The 22,734-nt window shown below is 35.8% G+C and overlaps 1 pseudogene; it reads left to right on the forward strand.

Moving 5' to 3' along the window:
- Positions 1–3,133: 3,133 nt before the first annotated feature.
- On the forward strand, positions 3,134–22,704 carry LOC136379514 (heterogeneous nuclear ribonucleoprotein D-like pseudogene; annotated as a pseudogene).
- The last annotated feature ends 30 nt before the right edge of the window (positions 22,705–22,734 follow it).

Below are 22,734 nucleotides of genomic sequence, written 5' to 3' on the forward strand. Positions count from 1 at the left end.
TACTGAGAATAGGGGGCTATTCTCACCTGCCCGATCTGATCTCTTATTTTACATTGTTTCGTAACTGAACCACACAGTTCAGGATATCTGGAGACAGTGAAGGATGATGGAAAGAATCCTCATGTTGAAGTCTGAAGTCATGGACTTAGCTCTCAGCTCTACCATGCATTTAACTTTGTGAAGCAAACACCTTATCTTCTTTGAGCCCCTATTTACAGAGCTGTAAAACAGAGACAATAAAACCCTCCTCACCTACTTCACAGGGATTTGTGATGATATCGTGACTAATGTATGGAAAGCACTTTGTTAATTTTAAGATAGCGTTAACAGGGCTGGCTGCATGATTTGTGAGGTCCAATGCAAAATTAAAATGTGCTGCCCTTTGTCCAGAAACTAAGAATTTTAAGGTGGCACTGCCAGAGCATTAAACCAAAGACAGAGTTTTCTAAGCAGGGGGCTCTGTGCAACTAAGTAAGTTGTATGGCCAGAAAACCATTCCTGAGTGTTAATAGTAGTACGGGATGTACCTCCTTGCTCCACTTCTCACCCTACTGCTGCGATAAGGATTGAGAAAATGTTCATTCTTATTGTTGTAGCAAGACTGTGTTCTTTCTCTTATTCCCTGCTTGCTTTCATTGCATTTCCCCCTAGAAGCAAGTACTTAGGAGTGATACAAGTGAATAGAAAATTAGGCTTGTTTAAACTAGTACTGTTATAACTACACCTCTGGTACTGTAGGCCTTAAACAAACTTGATCCAGGCAGTATTCTCTAATGCTAGTTAATCATTGTTCATGGTCTGTCCATGGGGAACTGGATTATGAGTTTTTATTCTGCAGCTTTTAGAACACAGCCTACTCTTCATTTGAGGACTTCCTGTACTTCTCGCCGGCAGACAGCTGCCACTTGAGGGGAGAATGTGGTAGTTGCTCTAAAAATTTCAGTGCAGCCTTCTCTCCAGGGATATTCGATTCTTCCATAGGGAAATCATTACTTATCCATTTGTTACCATAGCTGCCCAGAGCACTAATAAAGTCTCTGGAAAGTTGTATAGACACAGAAGGAGATAAACAAGAAATGGGAAAAATCCAATAAGCTCATTCCCCTATGGGATGGTACAAAATTGTTTACTATGACCTAGGTTTCTTTCTATTCTACTTTTAAATATAATTTCATAAGCCTCTTCTAGGTCAGGAAGTTTTTTTCTTGCCATTCAGCAAAAAAATTTTTTTAAAATTATTTATTTTTAAAAATTTGATCTACAGCATGGACTTATATCCCTTGCATTTTTACTAATTGTGTTTTACATTCTGAGTAGTTACAGACATTTTTGGTCCTTCTTAGTAACTGTGAAGACCAGCTTTACAAATAGGACTTGTTTCTTTTTCTATCAATCAATCCTGCCATAATTATCAGCGTGCTCATCTTGGAACACTTTCCTATTTGTCACCTGCTCTATGTTGTTGAACTGGTCCGAAGAAGAGGAAAACTTGTTTTTCAGTTATAGAGTTTCCATATCTCTAGAATCTAGAAGGAAATTGCCCTTAAATAATTTTGGTCATATATTTATTTTTTGCCAAGTTTACTGCTATGAAAAAGTATAATTACCAGGCCATTAGCTAGAAAAAATTGCTCAACAGTTTCAAAATCAGAAAGTTCAAACAAGAAAACCATGTGTCAAATTTTACAATTAGATCAATCTCATCGAACTCTCAATTGCTTAACCAGCTTTTCTGAGACAAACAAGGTCTCTATGGGTCTGGGAGCTGTGGCGATGTCCAACTTGGATCTCACTTCAAGAAGAAACTTATTTTAAAGTTAGGAGCTATGTAGTTACATAACAGCATTCAAATATAGCACCTTTGGGACCTGCCGTGGTATTCAGACCAAGGTCACTATTAGTGAAGTGGCTGTCAGCACATCACTGAGCTGGTAGGGGTACAAGGGTCTGTCCATTTCTGTCTGATGTGGGTCTCCTTTACTGGGCACTCTACCACAGAGCACCCTACAGAACTGACTTAGGCTTTGTCAGACCTGAGTTACAGTCTGCAACTTACCTGGCCCAATCCTGCTTCCTTCCCTCTTTCTCAAAGATGTCAGATCTGTTGAGTGGTCTGAAGACTTTCCTTATTCAATCCATTTCTTCCCACTTTAATCTTTCCTGAGCATTATCCACTTAATTCTGAACAGACACAGAAGAGATCTTATGACTGGCTCAGCATAGACTTCACTTACCTATCTGCTGTGGTAAAATTCATTATTTCAGTGACTACCTGCATGAGGTCTATGAGATCCCATTGCCTGAAATTGACTTCTCTTATCACCTCATTCCTCAAAGCACCAGGGTGAAGGACATAGGACTTGCTTCCTCAGCATTGCTAAAGGGGTAGATGACACCACCAAGATGTAAGGAATTTATTCCCCATGATGTGAACATTGACTGTTCAGGGGGCAGGAGCCAGAAGGGAACAAGCAAAGAAATTATTTCCTTATGTCTTTTCTCTGGACTGTTTGGAAACTCATTAGTCCTACATGTTTCTCTAAAGTCATCCAGGGAGCATGAGCAATCAATGGACCTTGCTACAAAGCTGTGGCCAGCTCAGTAATCTACTTCCTCATAGTTTCTCCTTTTTTAAACCTCTGTTCTTCCCAAAAAGATGTTAGCAATAAACCTTTGACTTAGTCTGTCTAGGGAAATTGGGCTGAGATCGGTGTCATTGAATACTTGTTATTATTGGTATTATTTCACTACCTGAGACTCTTTGAGTCAGTACTTTATAAAGACTATTTTACTCTGAAGCCCAGCATAGCATCTCTACTTGTTATAAAAGAATAAAGTCCTCATAATATTGTAGAGACATACTAGAAATTATAGCAGAGAAGGATTCAAAGACATCTGCTACTTCCTAGCTCTATGTTTGTGTAACTGATTCTCAATCTGTTGAGGCATAAGATATTAAACTATGGTTTATAATTTGTATTAATAGATTTTGACCATAATTTTAATGATAGATTTTCTACTATTCCATCCCCATAGGTATTGAGAATAAAAGGTCTTCAGTGCTCTAGCTCAGATTTGGAACATATTCTGTGGAAATTTAGGATTCATAGGAGGTTGTTGATAATGAAGTGACATGATCAAAGTGAAGCTTTATGGAGATTATTCTGGAGGTATATGGGATTCAGAAGGGAAGAGTAGATGTCACACGAAAGGCTGTGGACAGCTGAACATTCATAGTAAAACAGATCCCTTTAGTCAGTGGTAGGATTTAAATAGTTTAACAACTGGTTCTCTGCCCTAATGACTGTATTAAGTATAACGAATTAAACTGAATTAAAAGAATTTTATGCATTTAATACTTAAATAAGAACAATAAAAGAGGTATATAAAACTAGATTATGCTATAAGAAAGTTTTTTAAAACATTAATGAAAAAATATTAAATAACACCTGACAAAAACAGTTATTTAAAGTATTTCCATACTGCTTCTTGATTGGTGTCCTCATTTAAAATTTTTTTCATCTATGAATGAAATGAACATTACTACAGGCGCTTAGAATATACTGTTGCATAGATGAACATTAAAAAACAGTAAGGGCCCTGGCCAGTTGGCTCAGTGGTAGAGCGTCAGCCTGGCGTGCGGGAGTCTCTGGTTCGATTCCCGGCCAGGGCACAGAGGAGAAGCGCCCATCTGCTTCTCCACCCCTCCCCCTCTCCTTCCTCTCTGTCTCTCTCTTCCCCTCCCGCAGTCAAGGCTCCACTGGAGCAAAGTTTGCCTGGGCGCTGAGGATGGCTCTGTGGCCTCTGCCTCAGGTGCTAGAATGGCTCTGGTTGCAACAGAGCGATGCCCCAGATGGGCAGAGCATCGCCCCCTGGTGGGCGTGCCGGGTGGATCCCGGTCAGGCGCATGCGGGAGTCTGTCTGACTGCCTCCCCGTTTCCAACTTGGGAAAAATATACAACAAACAAACAAACAAAAAACAAAACAAAACAGTAAGGAATATCAATTTGTGATTTTCACATTGGACAGCTGCCCAGGTGCCCACCTCAGAGAGAACCTGGATTACAAGTGTCATTTTAACAACCGGTTCAATGAGCTGAAGAAAAAATTAAATATTGGTTCTGCCAAACCAGTGAGAACTGGCTGAATCCCACCACTGCCTTTAGCAATGGGGAGGATGTTAAAAAATTCTCTAACTTGGAAGTAAGTGAGAGGAGGGAAGCTGGAAGAATTTGGTGAGTGTACCCAAAGGAGTCATTATAATTGTACAAATTTACACACTTCATTTTGTAATGGTGAGAAGAAGACAACTTTGTATTTATTTGAAAAATTAATTAAATACCTAACATGAGACCATGAAAAGAATTTTATATGTATGACTACATTTTACCCTCTTAACAATCTGTAAAGTATACATTCTTCCTTTCAGAGATGAAGGTGATTATACTCGAAGTGTTAAGTACTCAGTGTTGTACACCTTGTATTTGGCCAAGACAGTATTTAAATCATAGTTTTCTGTCTCTAATGTCTATATTGTTTATACCAAACTACACGGCCTGTCACAGACACTGTCCTGCATGGTTCAAGACCCAGTGACTGATAAAGACACTAGAGGATGATACAAGGCAGTCTATAATCAAGATGTCAGAGTTGTTTAAAGTTTTTCTTTTACTTTGTTTTTATTCTTAGAGATATTAGTAATGTCTATCTTTGACATGTCAAAAATAGGTTATAATCCAGAGCCTCCATGAAGACTGACAACATATTAATAGATGTGTTTTCATACTTTAGAACAAAAATATCTGAGCAACCCTGGTCTAAAATGTCAGAAAAAATTATTGTTACAACAAAATATAGTTTTCAGATGTAAAGATGTTTCTTATCATGTCCTATTTACTATCTTCTACTTTGGTAATTTTTTTTTCAGTGTTTATAGAAGAATTGCCTTATCAGTTCACTTACTGAAGCAGCATAGCTATTATTGTATATGACACTCATGGTGTCTTTCCTTTAGCTATCATGTGACTCTGTTGAACTTAGGACATAGTCTAAGAAAGAGTAAAATTGTTGATAAGCATGCCAGTACAGCTATAGGAGAGTTGAAATAATTTCCCATAGCATCATACTAAATGCTGTTTTTACTATAGTAAGCAAACAGTTAATAAAATTAAATTGATTATTTATTCTGTCAGAAAAATTATCATAATTTTTATAAAGAAAATTTATATTGAGGCTAATACTAGCATGTTGTTCCATAGTGTGCAGGACTTCCCACTTTCAAAAGAGGAGGAAATAAATGCCTTTTGGGGAGGGAGCCAAATTGCTGGAATTCATTATAAGCTTTCCTCTCATTCTTGGCTCTAACAATTCACTTCATTATTATTTAATTACATTGCAGACTTATCTTACTCTAAATAGCCCATAATGATAAGTTGAAAAACTGATTAGAGATGATTCCTTACTTTGCATGAATATTTGCTATACAATGACTTTCAAATATTTATTGAAAGTAGAATTTTCTTTGTAAAGACATCTGTTTTGATATACACTTCTGGGAATCTTAGATATCCTGGACATACCAATGATACATGCATATGGACTCAGTGTCAATAACTTCAGGAGCTACTGGGCCAAATATCAATCCCTATATACTCCTGTCTTTGTTGCTGAGTCCCATATTGGATATTTGTTATCCTTACAAACCATTATTCCCTTACAGAATTTGGCTAGTGCTCCATAGGTGCACACACACACAGAGTGTCTGTCTTTCTGCCTCACTTGGATGTAAACTCCATGAGAGTAAGGTCTGTGAATGGTTTTGGTATTTGTGATATCTCTAGAGTCTAGTTCAGTACCTGGCATATAAAAGTTATTCAATAGAAGTCTTTTAAATCCATGAGTTTGTTTACTCATGTGGTCATTTTTAATATTTAACTAACATGTATTAAGTGCTTTCTATAAGATAGTCTGTGGTCTAAGCACTGAAGTTAAATTAAATTAAGTGTTAAAATATATGTGTGAATAGACTTTTTATAGCTTTGTATCTAGGTGATCCTGAGAAATCTGAAGCATTGGTCTCAAATGCCACAGTGTAGAAATGTCTGATAGTGCAAGTCACCAATGGAGCTGTGATCACTATTATTGTTTGGTGAGGAAACCTTTTTTATGCTACTATGTAGATAGTCTTTGGATTAGAGGGTTAGGTGTAGTCCCAGAATCTAATTTTAAGATATAATCTTTTTTAGAAGTAACATTTAAAGTTGCACTTAAATATTTAAATAGTAGCAGAGTAAGCTAGTGATATATGACTCTCCAAAGAGAGTCCCAGGTATGACACCAGCAACAAAGGGACACAGAGGCCAGAGGTGGGCACACAAGGCCTGTGAAAGGCATTTGAGGGGATCTGGGAAGAGCATCATCACTGCTTGTTACACCAGGGTATTACCACAGAAATGGTATGGCTGGGGTGAGGACAAAATAGACTTACTTCTATTATTACGATACAGGCCCAGAAAAGTTTAATTTAGAACTTTTCTTTTTAAGATTTTATTTATTGATTTTAGAGGCAAGAAAGAGAGAGAGAGAGAGAGAGAGAGAGAGAGAGAGCGGGCATAGGTGATTAGCAGGAAGCATCAAGTTGTAGCAGTTGCTTCTTATATGTGCCTTGACCAGGCAAGCCCAGGGTTTTGAACCAGCGACCTTAGCATTCCAGGTTGATGTTTTGTCCACTGCGCCACCAAAGGTCAGGCCGGATTTAAATTTTAAATGTGACATATTTTAATTCTGATACCCCAGGAGAAATATTTGCTGAGCTAAACTGCTAGAAGTCTGTTTGCTTTTCTATTTTATAAAATGAGGCTCACCTATAACATTTTACATGTTTATAGTAGTTTTTTTTAATAACTTGGATAGTAAGATATCCCTTATTTCTTCCTTGATATACCCACCTAGAGTTAAGAATTCTTTGCCATAGATAAAGAGGCTTTAAATATATATATAGGACTAGATTTTCTCTTCTATATCTTGTTCTAATAGTGTTTGATAACATTTACCTTTGCTCAGCAGGATCAAAATAACTGAACACTTTGATAGTAAAATATTGAGGCAGAGGGTTGTTTGGTATAAGGAGATAAGCCCTCATCATGCAGAGGATTTGTTCTGTGAGAATAAGGACACAATAGAAGTATAAACCTGTCAACACAGTGTACGAAATTTCATTGGAGCAGAAGCCACTAAAGTGACAATTATTGGTAAATAAACTATGTTTAACTGGAAAAAGAGCATGCAATTTAGTATTTACAAGATAAAAGCTATTATTCCAATTAAACTAAAGAATATTATCAAATATGGAATTCCTTTGAAGTTTTCACCGCTGTTATTAATGGTTAACATGTCTGCCTACTCTATCTGAGAATGTATGCTTAGACATAATATGCCAGAGAACAAAAGTGGGAGGCTCCTGCTCTGTCCCTAAGAAACTTGCTGTATTGGTGAGGACAGCCATTATATGTACCACAGACCTGTAAAAATAATAGACCCCAGTTGTTTGGTGCATCCCTGCGATTTGCTAGGCATTACAGGAGATATTTTGCTTTCATAATCTAATCTCATCATTACCTTAGTACTTCAAAGTAGGAATTATTACTCTCATTTTGAAATGAATAAAGTGAGGCTCAAAGCGATGAAATAATTTGGTTCTGATAAAGCAACTTGTTAGTGTTCAATTAAGGATTCAAATCTTAACCCAAGCTTCTTTTCTAAACTTAGCTGCTTTTTAAGAATAGTGTCATAAAGTTTAAAGTCCAAACTGACCTGAGACAAGCATGCAAAGACTTTCAGAAATGCCTTTTTAAAAAGCTGCACTTGAGGCAAAAGATTAATGAAGAAACAGTGTGTTGACTAGAGCCAACATTACAATATCGATGAATAATATGGAGGAGCAGACACTCCCAACTTTTGTTTTGCTTTTGCCCTTTCTGTCAAACAGAATGATCTTCAGACCATAGGAGCATAAAACAAAATTGGTTACAGGGGAATTTAAATCGATACGGATGAAGATATTATGAGAACACCCAGTGGATCTAAATGAGCTCAGGTCTCCTACTAGAAGAAACATGCCCTTGAAGATTATAAAAATCTCAGATACATCAATACTCCCAAAGCACCTTGTAAAACAGAGTATGTTAGGATGTGTAAGTATGTATTTATTTGTGTGGCTATGCCAATGGTTACTTTTCTGTCCCAGGCATGACACTAGAAACAAAGCCCTATGTTTTGCTCTCTGTGCTGTTTCCCTAAACGGCTAGTAAAGAGCCTGGGCCAAGGATGAGACTCAGTGCACTTTCAACGAATGAAAGAGTTTTTACTGAATCTCCATAAACGATCTCTGAGGAGTCAGTAGGAAATGAAGCAGATGATGACACTAATTTTGAAAAGGATGTTGATGGCAAACAGGGATACTTTTGATAAGAAATCACAAACTGGTAGCCTGTAGGAAAAATAAAACTGGCAAGAATCTATTAACTGGTCCAGCAAAAATTACTGAATCTGAGTATTTTTAGGGGACATATATTTTATAGTTTATCATAATTTTTACCAGTGATGGTAACCATTTCATTTTATCAATATCTATGAGTCTCAGTTTTATATCCTACTTATGTGTGAAATCACATAGTTCTTAGCTTTTCTGATTTACTTATTTCACTCAGTATAATGATCTCAAGGTCCATTCAAGTTGTCAAAAATGGCAATATGTCATCATTTGTTATGGCTGAGTAGGATCTTCTTTATCCAATCTTCGGTTGAAGAACACTCAAGGTGTTTTCATGCCTTAGCCACTGTGAATAACACTTCCATAGACATAGGGGTGCATGTGTCTTTACGTACTGAGGTTTTTTGAGTTTTGGGGGTAGATACCCATTAGAAATATTGGTGGGCCATATTAAAGTTCTATTCTTAGTTTTTTGAGGAACCACCATACTTTTTCCATAATAACTGTACCAGTTTACATTCCCACCAGCAGTGAATAAGTGTTCTTTTCCTGTATAACCTCTGCAACACTTGTAATTACCTGTCTTGTTGATAAAGTCAATATGACAGGTGTGAGGTGGTATCTCATTGTAGTTTTAATCTGCATTTCTTTAATAACTAGTGAGGATAAACATCTTTTTATATATCTGTTGGCCATTTGTATGTCTTTTGCGAAAACTATCTGTTCAGTCCTCTTTCCATTTTTTAACTGGATTTTTTTCTTGCTTGCTGCTGAGTTTTGTAGGTTCTTTATATATTTTGGATATTAACCCCTTATTAAAGCAGTTGTTTACAAATATCATCTCCCATTGGGTTGGCTGCCTTTTTGTTTGGTTGTTGGTTTCTTTTGCTGTGCAGATGTTTTTTAGTTTGATATAATCCCATTTATTTATTTTTGCCTTTACTTCCCTTGCCTTTGGGGTAAAATTCAAAAGTTGTTCTCTACTTCCAAGGTTCCTAAGTTTAGTACCTATGTTTTCTTCTATGTAATTTATTGTTTCAGAACTTATATATATTTAGGGCTTTGATACATTTTTAATTAGTTTTTGTGCAGGTGGAAAAACTGTAGTCAAGTTTTATTCTTTTGCATGTGACTTTCTTATTTTCCCAGCACCATTTATTGAAGAGGTTTTCTTTTCTCCATTGTGTGTTTTTGGCTCCTTTGTCAAAGATGATTTGTCTATGTTATTTTTTTCTGGGCTCTCAATTCTGTTCCATTGGTCTGAATGTCTATTTTTCTGCCAAAACCATGCTGGTTTGATTATTGTGGCTCTATAGTATACTTTAAAGTCAGGTAGTGTAATATGTCAAGCTTCATTCTTTTTTTTTTTTTTTAGAATTGCTTTGGCTATTCAAGTTTTTTATAGTTCCATACAAACCTGGTGATTTTTTTGTTCTATTTTGTTAAACAATAAAATTGAAATTTTAATGGAGTTTGCAGTAAATTTGTAAGAATGCTTTGGGTAATATGGTCATTTTAACTATGTTGATTCTTCCAATCCATGATCATGGAATGTGTTTGCATTTCACTGTGTCTTTTTCATTTTCATTCAATAATGTTTTATAGTTTTCAGTATATAGGTCCTTCACATGCTTTGTTAAGTTTATTCCTAGGTATTTTATATTTTGTTGCAATTATAAAAGGAATTGTGTTTTTTTAGTCCATTTTCTGAAGTTTATTTATTATTGGCATATAGGAAAGCAATAGACTTCTGCATATTGATTTTGTACTTGCTACTCTATTGTATTGGTTTATTGTTTCTTACAGTTTTTTAGTGGAGTCTTTGGGGTTTTCTGTATACAGGATTATGTCATCTGCAAGAAGTGATACCTTTACTTCTTCTTTCCCAATTTGGATGCCTTTTATTTCTCTCTCTTACCTGATAGCTCTGGCCAAGACTTTCTGTACTTTGTTGAATAAGAGTTGAGAAAGCAAGTAGTCTTTTCTTGTTCCTAATTTTAGAGAAAAAGCCTTCATTTTCTCACCATTTACTATGATGTTAGCTGATAATTTGTCATATGTGTCTTTTACTGTGTTGGGGTACTTTCCTTCTATACCCACTTTATTGATTTTTTTAAACAGAAACAGATGTTGTATCTTATTGTATGACTTATCTGTATCTATTGATAGAACCATATGATTTCTGTTCTTTGTTTTCTTGATATGGTATATTACATTGATCATTTATGTATGCTGAACTATCCTGTGCTCCTGGTATGACTCTCACTTGATCATGATGTATTATTTTTTAAATGTATTGTTGTATTTGATTTATTAGTATTTTGTTTAGAAGTTTTGTATCTGTATTCATTAGAGATATTTTTCTGTAGTCTTCTTTTTTTGTGCTGTCCTTGCCAGGTTTTGGTATGAGAGTTATGTTGATCTCATAAAATGCATTAAGGAATATTGCTTCTTCTATTTTTGGTAAGACTTTAAGAAGAACAGGTAGCAACTCTTCTTTGAATGTTTGATAGAATTTACTATTTTAGCCATCTGGTCCTGTACTTTTATTCTTAGAAAAGTTTTTGGTAGTTTCTATTTTCTTTGTGCTTATGAGTCTATTTAGATTTTCCACTTTTTAAGGCCCAGTCAAAGACTATTGTATAGTTTGAGAACTTACACATTTCTTCTAGATTGTTAAATTTGGTGGCATATAATTTTTCATAGTATTCTAGTATAATCCTTTGTATATTTAGATATCCATAGTAATTTCTCCTCTTTCATTTCAGATTTTGTTTATATGAGTTCTTTTTCTTTTTTCCTTTGTGAGTCTAGAGGGGTTTGTCAATTTTATTGATCTTCTCAAAGAACCGGCTCTATGTTGCATTAATTTTTTCTATAGTTTTTTTGTTTGTTTTTGTTCTCCATTTCATTTAGATCTGCTCTACATTTTACTGTACCTTTTCTTTGTGCTGTCTTTGTTATTTTTTTAGTTCTTTCAGGTGTGATTTTATGTTATTTACTTAGGATCTCTCTTATTTCTTGATATAAGCCTATAATGATATAAACTTCCCTCTTATTACTGCTTTCACTGCATCCCAGAAATTTTGATATGTTGTGTTGGTATTCTTGTTTGTCTGTATATATCTTTTGATCTTTGTTTTTATTTCTCTTTTGACCCAGTCATTTTTTTAGAAGTATGCTGTATAATTTTTACATTTTTGTAGAGGGATGTTTTTTTCCTTTTTGTAATTGAATTCTAATTTCAAAGCCCTATGGTCAGAAAATATGCTTGGTATAATTTCAATCTTCCTGAATTGGTTCACGTTTTATGGCCCAACATATGTTCTATCTTTGAGTTTGTTTCATGCACACTGGAAAAAAAATGTATAACCTGATGTTCTGGCATGGCATGACCTGTAAATGTCTATTATGTTTCCTAAATCTAGTGTGTCATTTAAGGTTTATATTTCTTTATTGATTTTCTATTTGGATGATCTATCAAAAGCCATCAATGGTTTGTTGAGATCTCCAAGTATAATTGTATTTTTGTCTGTTTCTATTTTTAGATCAGTTAGTAGATGTCATATAATGTGGTGCTCTCTGATTTGATGTATATATATTAAGAAGTGTTATTTTTTTGATGCAATATCCTCTTTATCACTATGAACTGTCCATCTTTGTCTCTTGTTACCTCTGTTGTCTTGAAGTCAGCATTGTCAGATGTTAGTATGACTACACCTGCTTTTCTTTGGGTATTATTTTCTTGGAGAATCATTTTCCAACTTTTCACTTTAATTCTAATTTTGTCCTTGTGCTTAAATATGTCTCTTGAAGGCAGAATACATTTGTTTTTGTTTTTTGACAGCAAGATGTTTTTACTATTGACTCTTATTCATATTAGTGTTGCCATATGCTTCAAAGATCTATTCATTTATTTTGGAAATGGCTAGTTTTCTAACCCTGGACTAGTTAGAACACTTGATATAAATGACATATGCAGAACATGATAACCAACAAATGTAAAATATAATTTTTTTTAGAGAGAGAGAGAGAGAGAGAGAGGAGAGAGAGAGATGAGAAGCATCAACTCTTAGTTGTGTCATTGTAGTTGTTCATTGATTGCTTCTCATACATGCCTTAATGGGGGTGGAGAGCCCAAGTTGAGCCAGTGACCCCTTGGTAAAGCCAGGGACCTTGGGCTTAAGCCAGCAACCCTGGGATAGATCATTTTGATGAATTCACACTTAAGCTGGTGACCCTGTGCTCAAGCCAGCAACCTTGGGGTTTTGAACCTGGGACCTCAGCATCCCAGGTTGATGCTCCATCCACTGTGCCATCACTGGTCAGACAAAATATGCATCTTTTTAAACACATAGGAAACATTCACCAAATTAGCTCTTCTGAAAACTTTTAGCTTTCCATTAATGTCAAGAATGTTCAGCTTTATCTCAGTGAGGTAACTTATCATTGCTACTATAAAGTTTTCCTTAATATTTCCAACATCTAGAATTCAGGGGTAGTCAACCTTTTTATACCTACTGCTCACTTTTGTATCTCTGTTAGTAGTAAAATTTTCTAACTGCCCACCAGTTCCACAATAATGGTGATTTATAAAGTAGGGAAGTAACTTTACTTTATAAAATTTATAAAGCAGAGTTACAACAAGTTAAAGCATATGATAATTACTTACCAAGTACTTTACGTCGGATTTTTGCTAAGTTTGGCAGAATAAATTTTTATAAAACAACTTACTATAGTTAAATCTATCTTTTTATTTATACTTTGCTCTGCTACCACCCACCATGAAAGCTGGAATGCCCACTAGTGGGTGGTAAGGACCAGGTTGACTACCACTGATCTAGATCATCTTGGAGTTTCCATTTTTTGATTGTCTTATCCCTTGTCTTCCAATTTTTTTTTTCATGTCAATTATTTTTCATTATATCCTGGACATTTTGAACATTAGATCCTGAAACTCTGAATCCTGTTACAATTCTCTGGAAAATGTTGATTTTTTGTTTGTTTGTTTGTTTGTTTGTTTTCACAAGTGATCAAAGTTCTGACTCTCCTCCTGTATGTAATGTCTGTTCAGTTGAGAAGTTTTTGCTGTGGTCCTTGTGTCTGCCATATGTCTGAGCCATTCAAAGGTTAGTTTGAGATATGGATGCTGGTTTATCCCAGAATTTGGTTCTCAAAGCCTTTGATACTCTTTCTTCTCTGTGTCTCATGCATACTCAGTTTGGGAGCAAGACTGCCAGTTCTGTCAACTTCTCTCTCTTCTGAAATTTGTCCCATATTCTTGGTTGCCAGAGATTCACTCAAAGTTTTAGTACCCCATGCTGTTGTATAATAGTGTATGACTAAATGTGAAGTTCCAAGAGATTAGAAAGAGAAAAAATAATCAGGATTTCTACCTTCTAGTCTTTGCACAACAGGTGCCTTTGACACTTTTGTTACTTTATCCATATTCTTAGGGTTTTGGGTGCTTGTCATTACCACATGTGCATGTCACTGCACAGTGTGATAAAGTTCTTCCTTATCGTAGCTTCCATGGTAATGACAGTTCAGTACCCCAAGGAATGTTGATCTCTGGAGGTCTGGAGGAAAAAAAAGAGACAGGAAAAAAAGGAGCAAGAAAGAAAACCAGGAAACTCAACTTTGTGGTACTAGCCATTCTCCAAATGTTGACTTTCTTCTCCAATCTGCTTTCTGTTATTCAGTTTCTGGAATCTTCACATAGTTTTTTTTTTTTTTTTAATTTTTCCAACATTTTTGGTTTTTATCAGTGAGAGAGATAAGTGCAGTGGCTGCTTCATCCTGGGTAGCACTGGAAATCTGGTCTAGGTTCTGAACTGGTCCCTCCCTCTCACACTATGCTGCGAAACTGCCGCACTCCCAAGGACACTGTGGAAAACACACAACTGCAGCCATTTGGAGCTGATGGGCAGTATGTAGTTTAAACAAATCCCCAAGAGTCAGGGCCTGAATGATCCTAGAGGCTTAGTTTATCCCTGTTCAGTGGTTTATCAGACAACAGGTTCTGCAGACTGGACTTAGTGCAACCGAAGGACAGTGATACCGACACTGCGTACTGGAGATTAACATTCTCTACTAAGGCCATTGCTTAAACAGGTGACTGCCCTGTTACATGGTCATCTATATATTCCCTGAGCCTCTACCCTGTAAGTGTGTAGAACTTTGAGGAGGAGAGTCTCATCAGGACCATTAGGCATGGTCCATCCAAACTACACTTGGCCTAAGCCATAGGATAATGATTGCTCAGTGGTTTGTGTGCTCTCCACTACTCCTTTATCTGTAAGTTTCCCCTTAATAAACCCTACTATGTATCAGTACACATGGCATAGGTAGTGCATGTTTGTGACCCCTTTGCATAAACCAAACTGAAAAGATAATATTTTCATTTTCTATGATGAGCCTACATACTACTGTTTCTAGTATTATTTCTATGACTTTATAAGTTAGACTTCATAATGCTATCATGTTCCTCCAGATGTCTACCATCATTCTTCTTATTACATCTAAATTTTTTTAATTTATGATTTTAATTTGTATTTACATAGATTCAAGTTTTGTTTTTTGTTCCAGTCTGTTACTTTTTGTCTCTTTATTGGTGAATTCAGTTCATTAACATTTAGGGTAATTATTGACACTTAAGAATTTCTTATAGCCATTTTATGTTTGTTTGTTTTTTCTGGTAACTTTGTGTTTTGTTTGGTTCTCTTTTATATTTTTGTCTGTTGATTTTGTTTGGTAGTATTCTATATTTCTTTTCTTTCTTTTTTATTCAGTGAGAAGAGGGGAAGCATAAATAGATTCCCACATGTGCCTTGACCAGGATCCACTCAGCAAGCCCACTATGGGGTGATACTCTCATCTGTGTTAATGCTCCTTTCTCAGCAACTGAGCTCTTCTTAGTGCTTGAGGCAGAGGCCATGAAGCTATCCTCAGTGAGAGAAGCAAGAGGGAAAGGTGTGGACAAGCAGATGGGTGCTTCTCCTGTGTGCTCTGACTGGGAATCAAACCCGAGACATCACATTTCAGGCTGATGCTCTACCACTGAGCCAATCAGGCCAGGGCCTCTTTTTAAATTTTTATTTCTTTATTTTTTTAAGCAATGTGTTTCAGTAGTGGCTTTTTCCTGGGTGGTTACTAGTAGGCTATTAAGAGAAAATATGTCATATGCACAAGAATGCAGAATGGGTGCTTCTGCATTCCATATTCCTTTGTTACTGTAGTTCTTTATCCTCTTCCAATTTATGTTATTGTTTTCACAGATTATCCTAGTTTTTATTGTAACCTTATTGGAGCTTTTGCTCTCAGTATTGATTTGTGTTGCTCTTTGTATCTGGTCAAATGACCATCTTGAGGATTTCCTCCAGTTGGGGTTTTTAGGTGATAAATTTCTTCAGCTTCTGTATGTCTGCAAGAGTTTTTATTTCTCCTTCATGTTTGAAGGACAACTTTGATGAATATAGTATTTTTGGCTGGTAATTCCTCTCTTTTCGTACTTTGAATATTTGAGTCCTCTCTCTTTGCAATATAGAGTGTCGCTGAGAAGTCTGATTATAATGGATTTTTCTTTATATGCCATGTTTTTCTTTTTCTTAGCTGCCTTGAGGATTCTTTCTTTGTCATTGATTTTTGACAGTTTTAGTACCATGTGACTTAGAGAAGTTCTATTTGGGTTGAGGTAACCTGATCTTCTGTTTCTTTTGTGAATTTGAGGATGTAACTCTTTCCATAAAATTGGAAAGTTTTTAAAATTATTTGTTTGAATAGGCTCTCCATTCCCTTCTCCTTCTCTTCTTCTTCTTATATACCCATTATTCTTATATTGCTCTTCCTGTTGGAGTCAGTCATGAATCTCAAAGACTATACTTTCAGGGATCATTTCTATAGCTTGTTACTAAATTCACGAGCCTTTCTGTTTTTCTCTCTGTAGCATCTCTAGTTTCCAGTCTTCGATGTCACTAATTCTATTCTCTATCTGGTCTGTTCTATTAGCTAAATTTGCTCCCTTATTTTTCAATTCAAGTATTGAGTTCTTCATCTCTGTTTTTAAAAGTTTCAATCTCCTTTGTAAGACATTCATTTTGTTTTCTGAGCTCATTGAGTTACCTATTGGTGTTTTCTTGCATCTCACTGAGTAGTTTCAGAACTTCAATTTTGAATTCTCTATCATTTAACTGCAAGATTTCCATGTAATTGAGATTGCTTTCTGAAGATTATTCATTTTCTTTGTGAACTATGTCTCTGTCATTTATAGCCAATGATATTCAATTTAATTTTTCTTAATGGCATTTAAGAGTGTTATTAAAAACTCTAACAAGCCCTGGCCAGTTGGCTCAGTGGTAGAGCATTGGCCTGGCGTGTGGAAGTCCTGGGTTCGATTCCCAGCCAGGGCACACAGGAGAAGCGCCCATCTGCTTCTCCACCCCTCCCCCTCTCCTTCCTCTCTGTCTTTCTCTTCCCCTCCCACAGCCAAGGCTCCATTGGAGCAAAGATGGCCCGGGTGCTGGGGATGGCTCCTTGGCCTCTGCCTCAGGTGCTAGAGTGGCTCTGGTTGCAACAGAGTGACACCCTGCATGGGCAGAGCATCACCCCCTGGTGGGCATGCTGGGTAGATCCCCATCGGGCGTATGCGGGAGTCTATCTGACTGCCTCCCCGTTTCCAGCTTCAGAAAAATACAAAAAAACCCCACAAAAAACCTCTAACAAAAAACTACTAAAAATGATAAATAAAAATAAAAAATAAATTAAAATATAAAGAATTTGAAAAATGACAATTAAAAAAAAACCCACAAAAAGTAAAGAGCATAAACATAGCCTACTAGCTCAGCTGTGGTTGCTTTGCTTCTCTGTGTTATAGTTGTTGAATTTGTTGAAATTTCAAGGGAAGACTTCAGGAGTATCTCTCATGCTGCCATTAGTCTGACATCCTCTCAGATGTATAGTTTTTTAAAATATGAGAGAGAAGTGATTTCTAAGACACAGAACAAATAATTTTCATTTAACTCATATATATATATATAATTTTACAGTCACATGCAGTAAATTTAGGCAATAAAAAGCAAAAAGTTTGTGTAGGCAATGTAATGGATTCAGCATGTTTATCCATGGTTGCTGGAACTGATGAATTGTGTCCAAACCAATTTTTCTAACATTTTTTCAAATAATATGCTTATATGGCCATTTTTTAATACATTAATTTCAGTTGGTATTTTTAGACATTCTCTTTTAGTAGTTGAGGATCTAGTACTCTTAACAGAATCAGGATGGCATTCATAATCTATTAAGTGATTTAGGTATTGGGTTTTTTAAAGCATTGTAAAGAGAGATGTTAGTTACCCTCCCACAAAAATGTTAAAAAATAAAACAGAGAAAGCAATCCTCCTACATAAAATATGGACATGTTTAAAAGTTGCTCTACTTTATCACGATCATTTCCACTCCTACTCAGTTTTTATCATTCAATCTGTTTAAGAATAGTTAGAGCATCTTGGGTTCTAAAGCAAAATGTGTGTATGTCCTCATCTTTTGCCACACTCATTTAAAAATATAACACAGAGGATGAATCATTAATGATGTGATCAGTGTGTTTATGGTTTTACTTATACCTTATGATGATTTGATAATGTTTCTGTTGGTTTCTGCAAAGGCTTTGATTGACAAGGAACTAGTCTATGTGATCTTGAGAAAATCATATATCTCAGCTTTTTCCTCCTATCCCAGCACTGTGCTGAACTCATATGTCATGTCTAGCTGACGCAATTAGATACTAGTTGGGTAGTTTGCTGTCCTTAAAGTTTCAGAAAATATTAAAACTGTAAATCCAAAATCCTTCTTATATTTTTGCTAATTTTCAAGGAACTCATTTTCTAAGAGCTAGTCCAGCCTACTGGGTCTTTCTTCATCTGATACCAACTATGTTTGAAGGTGACAGTTTATCCTTCAGTTTCCTTATCAGAGATTGCTTGCACCAGTCACTTGTGAGTTTAAGATACAGTACTGATGATTTTGTAGTAAAATGGAAAAAGGTTACATTTTGTGTGGCACAAAATTTCACCTTTACCTGTATATTTTTTTTCTGCCCACTCTGTTACTTTCTTTCTTCTTAACTTTTTTGGGAACTTTAAATTGGTTGTTTTCCATTATGCAAGACTAGTCATTCTTTTAGATTTTTTTTAAAAATTATTTATTTTAGAGAGAAGAGCGAGAAGGGAAGAGAGAGAGAAGGTGGGGGAAGTAGGAAGCATCAACTTCCATATGTGCCTTGACCAGGCAAGCCCAGGGTTTTGAACTAGCAACCTCAGCATTCCAGGTCACTGCTTTATCCACTGCGCCACCATAGGTCAGGCATTAGTTATTCTTCTTTAAAGTTTTGCTACCTGTTATCTAGACTCTTGAATTCCTACTTTCTACATTATCATTTTTCCAAGGTAATTTTCTTTGTAGACAAAAATCCTATAGTTATCAATGTATTGCATTCACACAGTTAAGAATCAAATAAAACTAAAAGGTGTATTTGAATAAAATATAGTCTCCTGTCCCACTTTTTCTTATTTCAAGTCCTGTTCTTCTAAATATATATCAAGTTCAACTTTTTTACAGTTCTCTTTTATAATTTTTCAGCATCTTTATAAATATACTTGTATTGCTTTTTCTTAAGGTATCAATCTCATTGGTTTTAGATTTCTTGTTTTGCTAGTTCAGGATCTATCACTCAATACAACCCCCTCCGCACATACACAAGTATTTCCTCATACTGTTCTCTCAATATAGTTTAGCACATTTCTAATGAACATAGTACATAGTTTACGTGTTATTGAATAATTAAATATTATTTACTTCTGAGCTTAGTAATACGGTTCTTCCTTTCCAGTTTACATGTTATTGAATAATTAAATATTATTTACTGCTGAGCTTAGTAGTATGTTTCTTCCTTTCCAGTTTTACTCTATTACTTTACTATATTTATTTTGTTTGTATTTTTCTATTTTTTCCTTCCAAAGGCTCCAATAAATCTCTCAAAAACTTACTTATTTTTTTTCAAATGCTAAAATATAAGAGATAACAAATCAACTTATTTAAAATTTCTTTCCCACTTGGAAGGCTCCTTCACATCTTTGCATTATCCTTCTTCAGTCCCAGCTGGTTATACTCGTCTTTTGAACAACTATCAGTCTTTTTCAGTGTATGGTCCTTTATCTGGGATGCTATGTAGCCTTTTTTCTTAATTTATTCTTTTTATTTTTCTAAAGCTCATCTTCTAGTATCTCTAAGAAAGAGTGCATGGCAATTTATTTGAATCCTTGCATGTCTCAAAATGTCCTTATTCCTCTTATATTTGTTTGACATTTTGGTTTGAACAGTATACATTTATCATTTGGTTGAAATAGTGGCCATTAAGAGTATCTTTCAAACACTTTTCCTATATTTTTATGATTCCCCATCTTGTGAATTCTGTCTTTCTAAAGTTAATCCAGGCAATACCTTTTCCTTCCCCCACCTCCTTTGCAGCCTTGGTACAGTTATATGACTCCAACCTCTCAAACAAACCAATACAGATTTCCATTCAGAAACAAGTAGCATGATTTTTGTAGGAATTTACCACTTTTCTGGTCAAGGTTCAGAGGCATGTGGTTTTCAGGGGCAGCAGTGTCCTCAGTGCTGGAGGCAAGAGTAGTTGCAATGAATTCCGGTGCAAATTAGTGGAGGGATAAAACAAAGAAATGTCCTCCCTTAAGGTGGTTCTGCGCCTTGGTTCTGGAACCCCGATCTTGAGCTTATTTCTCTATTCCTTCCAATGATTCAGTGAATTATCTATTATCCTTTAGAAATTTACTTTTCTTGGTGAACAGTATGCCTTCTCTTCTTTGCAACTAAGACTGATACAATTAATATGGAATTCTAGATTAAGAATAATTTTGAATCAGAAGTTGAGAGGTTTGATTTTACTGTCACTGAGTATCTAGTACTGCTGATGTCATGTGATACCTATTATTTTATAATGGCCTTCTGTGTATGTGTTATAAGCTTTCAGAATCTTTAACTCTTGATCAATTTCTAGTGATATTTCTTATTTATTGTTCTGAGCATTCTCTTTCAGGAAGATTATTTATTTCAGTTCAGGGAAACCTAATAATTCTTTGATAATTTCTATATTCAGGTTTTCTGAAACTCCTATTAGATGTTGGAAAGTAGTGTGTAATTCTTTCATTTTTTTGTCATGATTTTCCTATATTCTATCTTGCTTTACATTTTAGTTTGTTTCCCTGGACTTTTCAATTTTTAACTTCCATCCCCTCTTTTGATTTTTAAAAATCAGTTATACAGTAATATCTTTAGCTTTCAAAAGATTTTTTATTTTAAACTTTAAGAATTTCTTTTTCATTGCATCATTTTCTTATTTTATAGACAGAATGACAGTTTTCTGAACATCTTATGTGTTGTGAAGATTTTCTTCTTTATTGCCTTTTACCTTTTTTTGTTTGTTTCTGTTTGTTTTGATCTTTTGCTTTGGGGACCTTCTTTATATGTTTGACTCTTTGGCTTTCCATTTACTATATTTAAAAATTTGTCACTAAAACTTTGATCTAAATTTCTGTGGAAGGGTCAATTGACTTGTCATCTGATGACCTTCAATATGGAGCCAGTGATTTCACTGAAGGTTAACCCAAAAGTCAGTATGTAGAACTGTTTACTCTAAACAACAATCCTCCAGTTTTCTTCTGATGGGGATAGAGTTCTGAGAGTCCTATAGTTCAGTACATGAACTTACACATAATTCCCTGCTTGTCAATACTATTAATTACCCCCTTTTCCACATTAGGAGCCTTACTGACTCCTTTTCTCCATAGGAAAAATATATCCCATCTCTCACATAGCAGAGGATGAAAACAATTTGCCTGACTACACAAAGTAGGAAAGGGAACGTGAGTGGGAAGGTCTTCATGTCTCTACTTACTATGAGTGAAGGTCTCTAAACATTTCTCTCTGTTTATCCCAGCTCTTTGTTTTTATAAAGTACACTGATTTCAAAGGCTGAGCTTCCGAGTGTTTTGTTAGATGAATTGGCTAACTTCTTTTTTGGTCTCTTTTAACATTGTATTTTGATAAGCCAGTCACCACTTCTCCATCTATTTTTCATCTCTCAAATATTTATTGAAATAATTTCTCTGCTCTTGAACCAGCATTTTAAATCCAGCCCCACACAAATCACCGCCGCTGTGCCCTCTGCACTGCTGCCACTGCCACCTCCGCTGCCATGACTCAGACTGTGCGCCTACACGTCCCTACACCCCCTTTCCTGCCCCCTCCCAACTCCGCCACCAGGAGGACATGAACTAGTACAGCAGCACAGAGAATTCGGAGAGAGATCCAGGATCACGCGAACAGGAATCAGCAGGATGATGGTAAAATGTTTATTGGAGGCTTAGGCTGGGATTCAAGCAAGAAAGATTTCAATATTTGTCTCGATTTGGGGATGTTGTTGACTGCACAACTGAAGAATCTAGTCACTGGAAGAACAGAGGATTTGGTTCGATTTATACTTTTCAAAAATGCTACTAGAGTTAAGATTTTGGAACTGAAGGAATATAAACTGGATGGCAAATTAATAGAGCCCCAAAGGGCCCAAGCATTAAAAAGGAAGGAACACCCCCCAAATCTTCTTCTTCTGAGTGGATTGAGCCCAAATACTTCTGAAAAACAAATTAAAGAACATTTTGGAATCTTCGGAGAGATTGAAAATATTGAAATTCCCATGAATACAAGAACAAATGGAAGACACAGTTTTTGTTTTATCACATGTACAGACAAGGAGCCTGTAAAGAAAATGGTTTGAAAGCATATATCAAATTGGTTTTGGAAAGTGTGAAATCAAAGTTGTCTAACCCAAAAGGTATATAGGCAGCAACAGTACAACAAAAAGGAGCAGAGGTGCTACAGCGGTGGGCAAGATGCTACAAAAGGTCATGGCCAAAGTCAGGGCTAAAATTGGAATCATAGATTTTAATAATTGCAATGACCAAAGACATGGGAATTACAGTAGTGTGTATGGTGGTGCTCAAAACTCTAGTGGCTGTGATTATACTGGGTATAGCTATGGGAAGTTTGGATATGGACAGGGAGATGCAGACTACAGTGGCCAACAGAAGAAGGCCTCTCATGGGGGTGGTAATTACCAAAACAGGTATTATCCATACTAAAAGAGGATGTTGGAGAAACAGAAGATTGCT

This window comes from Saccopteryx leptura, chromosome 8 (assembly GCF_036850995.1).
Source record: "Saccopteryx leptura isolate mSacLep1 chromosome 8, mSacLep1_pri_phased_curated, whole genome shotgun sequence".
Classification (NCBI taxonomy): domain Eukaryota; kingdom Metazoa; phylum Chordata; class Mammalia; order Chiroptera; family Emballonuridae; genus Saccopteryx; species Saccopteryx leptura.